The sequence below is a fragment of the Capsella rubella genome, unplaced genomic scaffold (genome assembly GCF_000375325.1).
Source record: "Capsella rubella cultivar Monte Gargano unplaced genomic scaffold, Caprub1_0 scaffold_6, whole genome shotgun sequence".
Lineage (NCBI taxonomy): Eukaryota > Viridiplantae > Streptophyta > Magnoliopsida > Brassicales > Brassicaceae > Capsella > Capsella rubella.
The window spans coordinates 10901249-10909797 of record NW_006238918.1 but is presented as its reverse complement, the minus strand read 5'-3'; the positions used below and the strand labels follow the sequence as shown (position 1 = coordinate 10909797).

The 8549-nt window shown below is 36.2% G+C and overlaps 1 pseudogene; it reads right to left on the bottom strand.

Annotated features, from left to right (window-relative positions):
* Positions 1 to 3093: 3093 nt before the first annotated feature.
* Positions 3094 to 5117, bottom strand: LOC111829960 (annotated as a pseudogene).
* Between the last annotated feature and the right edge of the window lie 3432 nt (positions 5118 to 8549).

The following is an 8549-nucleotide window of genomic DNA, read 5'->3' as shown; positions in this document are numbered from 1 at the left end:
AAAACTCAGCCGTAAAGGAAATAAAACTAAATGAAACTCAGCCGTATCGTAATGAGAACTCAGCCGTAAATAAATAAACTCAGCCGTGACTGAAATATAAATCAGCCGTGACATTGCAATTACCTTTATGCCAAAATGCTTACTGATGATTATTCCAACACTTTTAGGTTTAACTAACGGACCAATGTCACCAAGAAAGTCCCTGTAAAGAGGTCCCAAAACATCAGGTGTAGCTTGTTTGGATCGATTAGATCTCTCCGTCACAGAACATGTGTGTACCGAATCGTATATACGAACAACAAAACCAGGCTGATCTCCTTCTTGAGATGCACGAACTCTCCAAAGACATCCTTCAACCCAGCACTTAATATTCACTATAGTCGTATTTGATTTTGGTACTGAAAAATCAAATCCATCTCTCACTGCAAGAAGTTTAACTCGTTTCTCCAACTCGTCTTTGTTCGCGTATCGTTGTCCTACGACGAGGTTTAGCTTAGCCATCTCCACCGTTAAAGACTCCGAGTTCCCAATCGATCCTACTTTGCCAAAGTAATGACCTCTGTTTTGACGAGCAGCCGGTAAATCTTCATCTTTCTCCTCACGCTCGCCGTATATAGTAAAGTTATCATCGTCAGATGACGCACCATCGGAGTCGTCGAATACGTCAAATCGGGTTGAAAACTCGTCATCTTCTTCTTCATCCTCTGATTCGTACTCTGCTTCATCTTCTTTGGCTTCATCGTCTACGTTTTCACTATAATCATAACAGAAACCATCAAATCCTCTTGCGTCTTCATATGTATATTCTACTTCTGAAGCCGAACTGCGTGGCCGTTTCGTCCTTGAATTCGATCCGTCCTTCAACTTTGCGAACTCAACACAAAAACATTCGTAACGTACGTTATGGCTGAGTTATTGGTGGCACGCGCCTTTTTGTCTGACGTGGCAGTGGCATTTTCCGTAATTAGTTTTTTCCGGTAACGTGAAAAAAGGGCACGCTGGTAATTAAAAAACATTTAAGGATAAAAAAAAGTTTTGGATGGTTTGCGTCAATACACCTAACATGTGGTCCATCTAAGTAATTCTTTCTTATTTATAACATAAATTAATATTGGTTTGCTTTCATCAAACTTTTGAATGTGAGATCAACATGATATTGGTGAGCTACAAAAATGATTAAAACAAAGAAAATAAATTAAATCATTATTCCCCGAATGGCCTAATTATATTTGGCAACGTGTCAAACACGTTCCTATGCATGCTCCACACTAAAAAAATATTTAACTCAATATTAAATAAAAAAATTATATCTATACTATTAAAAGGGAAGCATTTCGTATAAGATGATCATAATATATACAATTAAAAAGAGTAAAACAAAAAAATATCATTACAAGATTAAATGATTCAAAGGAAGTTTTTTTCTTTGTTTTCATCCGGTTTGATAGTTCACGGGTTTAACGGAAATTAAGCTGATTACTAATCTGGTTCACATTCAATCTAGATTCGCTATCCTGTCGATTCAAAGTTTATTGTGAAGCGATTATGTTTTAGCGGACACATAGTGGTTCTAGGGTTGTGTTTTGGCGGACACGGCCTGAGGAAGAAGAACATAAGATAATGCTCGGTTAATGGATCAGGTTATTGGGTTTGGGCCTGATTTTGGCCCAAATTTAAGTAATTAGTCGCTAAATAATTGTAAATTATTCGCTTAATGGAAGAAAAAATAAATTATTAGCGATACTTTGATAATTTATTTATAATTTAATTTTAAAATATTAAATTTAAAAAATAAAACTTAACAATAAAGATAATTTAAGGTTTTCACACTAATTTTAATTTTCTTTCTTACTTAGTACATTATTAAAGATATATTAAACATAAATTTTACAAAAAAAGAAAAATGCACATCGTAAACATTATTACTTACTACGGTTCATCGTCTTCTTGTTCTTCTTCATCATCAGAAGATGATAAATTACACATGAATTCATCTTCTGGATCGGCATCTTCGACATCGTAATCGAGGTTTATTGGGTTTACATCTTCTACGTAATTATCAACTACGTGATCTTCAATTGTAGTGATCAATACATCATCATCATTTTCTGTTTGCAAAAGAGTCGGTTCATTGCTTTCATATTCTCCTAATATGTTTCTCCTCGGATTTACTTTTACAACATTAAGCCACTCCCGCTTTGTTTTTTTGTGTATGGATACGGAATATAGCAAACTTGACCCGCTTGAGATGCTGTATGGAAAGCATATATTTAAGGATAGAAATTATATATACATATAAATATACTTAAATATCTTGCATATAAACGTATTTACCTAAAATAAAGGGTTCATATTTGTTGTATTTTCTCGATGAAAGCAAGTTTACAACGCCACCATTGCTTCTTCGAGTTCCTCTACCAATAACAGGGTCATACCATTTACACCTAAAAAGTGTGATTCTCAAGTTTACCATTCCTTCATACTCAAGTTCCATGATATCGGTTAAGTTAATATAGAAATCTGCTTCATCAAATGCATCCGGGTAATTTTCACCCTTAACACATACACCATAGTTACATGTCTTCCGTCCAGCGCCATGATGTTGCGTATGAAACAAATAGCCTCTTATAAAATACATGCACGATATCTTGAACCCAAGTAGGAAATGGATTCGTGGCGTTCCACTATGTCACCTGCATTTAGGGATAAATTAAAAAAAACATCAATATATAAATATAAATTTAAATAATATATATGGAAGTGACATAAAATAAATGAATGCATTAGGTAAGAAATTGTATAGACATACATAATCTTTCACCCAATGATATTCTTCTACTGCTTTCTTGGATAGTTCTTTCTCAACAATAATAATATGGCATAAATCCTTTAGTAAACAAATGACTCATAACCCTTCTACCCGAGATAAATTTTTCATTCTTGCAACCAGAGCCGTCTCTACACTATTAAAGGCCACAACCAAACTAAAAAAAAGGGCTGCTCAAAAAAAAAATTTTAACAACTAAACGAAAGTAAAAACAATGGAAAAAACCAGTAATTTCTAAACATTGTAAATTACATAAAATAAGCAATTTATTCTTCAAATCTAGCTATTATCCTTGCATTTCTTCCTGCAAACTCATTCATCAAGTCTTTAAAATCAAGCTTTTCAGCCATACGCCTTTCAATCGATATTATCGACAACCCATTTAGTCTCTCTTGCGCCATAGTTGACCGTAAATAAGATTTTATGAGTTTCAACTTTGAAAAACTTCTTTCTGCAGAGGCAACAGAAACTGGAATCGTAATCATTATGCGGTATGCAGTCCATGTATTCGGATAACAACTTTTCATCTTTTTCAGAAAATTCAACACCTCGATAGCTCTCTTCATCTCTTTTGGCAAAACCTCTTTGAAAAGCTTTAGCTCTAAAAATTAATCATTACCATCTAGATCAGAATGCATATCATGCTTCAAGAAAACTTCAAGGTTGGTACAAGAAACCATCAAGTCGTCATCATTTGCTAATTGCAGTTTCGTCAAGTCAAACAAAAATCAAAAAGTCTTTTCATAACCTTGAAGTTGATCAAATCTTGTTTCAAGAGAAACAAAACCTTGATCCACGATCTTGATGAAGTAGTTGATCCTAAAGTTTTCTTCTGCTGATAATATCACATCTTCCCCAACTTTTTCAGCTTCTTCGTCGTGATAGCGTTTTCTTTTACATATGCGTTTTGCTTTCACAGAGAATACAGGATCAATATCCATACTAGTAGCAATCTGCTCAGCTTCTACTTTTGCTGCTTGAAAGCATGTTTCTCTATAGTTTCTGAAAAAGAAACAAGTCCTTTTAACTGAGCAATAGCAATATCAATATCCATATCTTCTGACTGCAAGATCTTACTTACTTTGTTGACAACAAACAAAAGCTCATACCAAATTACCATTCCAAACAAAAATTCAAAACTCCCAATTCTATGTATTTCACTCATTGCAAGAGACTCGGCTTCGCTTTTTGTTTTCGGATTATCACAGTTTTCTGCCAAGTAAAATAGCGCATCTCGTATCTGAGGAGCTTGAAATCGTATTGCTTTGACACTTTTAACACGGCTCTCCCAGCGAGTTTGTGACAATGGCTTAACTGTAATACCATTCACAATATCTCTAAGAACTTCGCTATTATTTGTAGAAGATGCAAACAAACAATAGATACGCTTCACAATACCAAAAAACGACACTGCTATCGTCGAAGAGGAGGCTATATCTGAAAGTGCCAGATTCAAACTATGACAACCACATGGTGTGTAAACTGCTCTTGGATTAACTTCAAGTAATCTTGATTGCACTCCTTTATTTTTTCCTTTCATGTTTGATCCATTGTCATAACCTTGCCCTCTAATGTCATCAATATTCAACCCAAGAGTATGCAAAACATCTTGCAAAGTGTCAAAAACCCCTTCTCCAGTTTTGTCTTTTACTTCCAAGAATGTCAAAAAAAATTCTTCAATCTTAGGTGACATCTCAGAAATATCCACACAACGAATAATTAACGACATCTGGTCCCGGTGACTGATATCAGGAGTAGTATCAAGAATAACTGAAAAATGTTTTGCACATCGAATCTTCTTCAAGATCAACTGCTGGATCTCAGTACCAATCATCATTATCAACTCATTTTGAATACCAGGACTCAGATAATGATGATGTGTTTCCTGTTTTTCAATTTGTCTTATGTGTTCTTGCATTACAGGATCAAAATCTCCAAACACCTCAACCATCCCCAAAAAATTTCCATTATTATCTTCATGAATCTTATCACTGCTTCCACGAAATGGTATATTCTTTTTTGCAAGACCCTTTACCAAAGCAATTATCCTCAACAATACATCTCTCCAGTGTTTTTTCTCTTTGTTAATCTTTGCCTGCATATGCTTATCAATTGTTTGCTTCTTTTTTAGTCTGACCTCTAACTCCATCCAACGAATCATGCATCTCATATGATTAGGACCTTTTTCATGCTCTCTTAGCATTCTTGAAACGTTTCTCCAATCACTATACCCGGTAGTTGCCAACTGACTGATATTTTTATCTTGTGTAAATAATTTACAGCAAAAACAAAAGATATTATTTTTTTTAAAATCTCGAAGTTATATACCTGTATATATATATATAGATATTCGTTTTATTAATTTTGGCTACGAAATATGGAAAAAAAAATTGCTTAAAAAACGGAGAAAAACAAAAATTTGACATATTGGGGAATCGAATTGCAGAACAGGGATGCTTATGCCAACCTTATTACCACTAGGCTAGGGAAGAACTATTGGAAAAAGGGCCGGAAAAATGTTTATATAATAAAGGGCCACAAGCTTATGATTCATGGGCCTGGCCTTTGGGCCGCCTCTGATGCCAACCTTATTACCACTAGACTAGGGAAGAACTATTGGAAAAAGGGCCGGAAAATGTTTATATAATAAAGGGCCACAAGCTTATGCTTCATGGGCCTGGCCTTTGGGCCGGCTCTACTTGCAACCACTACAAGTGCAGTAAAACTTACCCCATTTACTTTGTTGAAAAGACCCGACCCATTTTTTTTTAATTCATTAATTAATAGTCCCATACCTACTAATTAACCTAACCGAATTAACCCAACAGTAAATCATCATGTACAGCGGAAACATATTAAACCAACAGCAATTAATCATATTATTAATTAATCAATCATTCAATAACCACAATTTACACCAGCAACCTAGCATGCATATAAACCAGGTTCCAACAACAATTAACATATTCATAAACATAACAACCGAGACCCTAGATCATCCTCCTCTTCCTCGCCATGATTCCACGGATCCCAATTTACTTGCACCACAAACACAATGAGATGCGTGAGTATTATCACAAATAATCAGTGAGAGCGATCCTCCCATCTACGAGCTATACACACAAGCTATGAGATAACACCCACATATATAACATAAACAAACCATTCAGCAAGCTAAACATCCAATAACACTTCCAATTCACCAACAAATCATCACAAACAAGTCACTCAATCCCAATCGCTTAGATAATCTCATGGTGATTTGGATAACAAATACAACCAGGAAAGACTATCCTCGCAACTGCAACAGCCAAACAACGCCCTACAACAATTCACACAAACAAAACAACTATAAGAAACAAAAGGACAGAAACAGCAGAAAAACTACAGCCGCAGAAACGAAGACCTAAAACATAAACAAACCGTTAACTTCTTAATCCCTACGGTGAAAAGCAAGATCCAGACGTCACGAAGCTCCCCACAAAATTTGGTGCCGATCGGAGAAACGATGAAACCACGATCGCACTTACAAACTCCGACACCCAGTTCGCAACAGAGAAAACGCGTCTCACCAAACTACATATAACTCACTGAGTATTAATCCGAATTCACTTCTGTAAAAAGGATAATCAACATAGACGCCTTAAGAACAAATATACCAAAATTCATTACCTTTCAATAAGATTTGATACATCGTAACTCTATTTTACCAAGACGTGACGAATCTGATTCTCTTGCCTTAAACACCAAAGCAGAGCTAACCCTCTCCTTCTCACAAGTGAACTTTTTCCTCTCCTTTTCTCAACTCAACTCTCAGAAACAACAGCGACAAAACAAAAGAGAGAAGAAGATACCATCTTCACCAAGGTTTTATAAGTTTTTTATATGTTTTGAGAATATCTTGGATTTGAGGTTTTATTATATAAATACTATTGACTTTTCAGTTTGCTTTTTTTGAGAACCTTTGTTTTTTCATCAAATAAATAAAAGCTGACTCAAATGAGCCAAGTCGATGGGTAATTCTTTACAAACTTAATCATATGCGGATTGGAACGAGAGAATCTGATTTTAGATTCAAATTTCTAGGAATAAGAGATAAAGAAAAAGATGAGAAGCAGAGAAAGCCGGCCACTCGTGAGGAGAAGATACCATTTTCACCAAGCCGAACAGTCGGTAAGAAAAGCAACATCTCTAAAGTTATGGACAATCATGCATCGCATCGCCGACACCAGAGCCTCTACTTCTGAATGAAGAGGGGAAAGACTTCTTCGGAGGTTAGAAGCTCCCATCGTAGTGGAAGAATCTTGCGCTTGCTGACAAAACCATCCTAAACCTGTATACATATATGTGGCCTTCCAAGACCCATCAATGAAACAACGATAACGCGTAAACCTGGAAGGTAAAGAGCTCGACAACCTAGGCATAACTTTATCTCCTACGGGACCCTCCCCCGTAGTATTGGAGTCATCTATATGTGCATCATACCAAGTACGAGATTCATCTGTAGCTAGCAGGACAACATCCAAAAGGGTTTTTATCCAGATTATTAAAAAACCTTATCATTTCTGGCCTTCAAGATGTACCACAAAATCCAAGGAAAATATCTATACTCATCCTTTGCTAGTATACGTAAGATATAGTCCATATTTGCAAAAACTGAAGCAGTAGGGAACCCAATAGGCCCTACCGGCATGTTTGCTAAAGCCTAAGTTTGCCAAGCTGGTGGACAGTCAATAATTACATGATTGACCGTCTCAATTGGCTCACCACATCGTCCACATCGTGTATCACAATTTGTAGAGTTTGCATTCTGGCAACATAGTAACAAGATCTAACCAAATATCTTCCATTCTTTGTGAAATGCCACCCGTAAGAATATATGACCGGACAATTACCAACTGGGAGAGCATTTATCAAAGAAATATCTTTTGGGGTGAAGTGCTCATGTAGGCCGTCTAGATTCCAAGAACTTGTTTGACGATCAATGAAATGACGGATGTGAAGTGAAGGATCCATAATCGATCCATTACACATAGCTGGTCTCGGGAATTGAGCTGGAATCCTAGGGTCTGTCCAAACGGATAATATACGTAAATTTGAGGACCTTATAAAAACCGTTTAAAAGACTTATAATATATGTAAATTTGTGAGAACCTTATAAAAACTGTTTAAAAGCCTTATAAAAACATTATAAAAACTATTTAAAATCTTTCTCTAATATTGTTGTTCTGACTATGTGGGAGACCCCAATTTGCGAAGAGGTTTAAATGAATTGATTTGGCCACCTATATCACCAAAGTTCCTGAGAGAACTCCACAGTTAAGCGTGCTTATGCTGAAGTAGTTTAAGGATAGGTGACCTTCCGGGAAGTGGTTGTCGGAACTGTGTGAGTGAGGCTAAAAACAAGGAAAGATCATGTGGTGATTTGAAGGGTTTGTCAACAAGTAATTAAGCCTCTCGGACGTAGCAAACCGGCAGTCAGATATTGATGGGCTCATGGGCCTAGTGAGAGGAATTTAGGTTCATTAAGAGAGGTGGGCCCATGGACTGGTGGTGGTTAACATGCGACTCACAGGAGAGGTGACGGTCGGGCGTTACACTTTGATTCTGTTTTTGTTGAGTTTAACATATTGATGCAGCTGTCCAGCTATTTAAGGAAAGAAAAGAAAGTCATCCGGATATTTATATCAACATAGATGCAACATTAGTGGAAACAAATTTC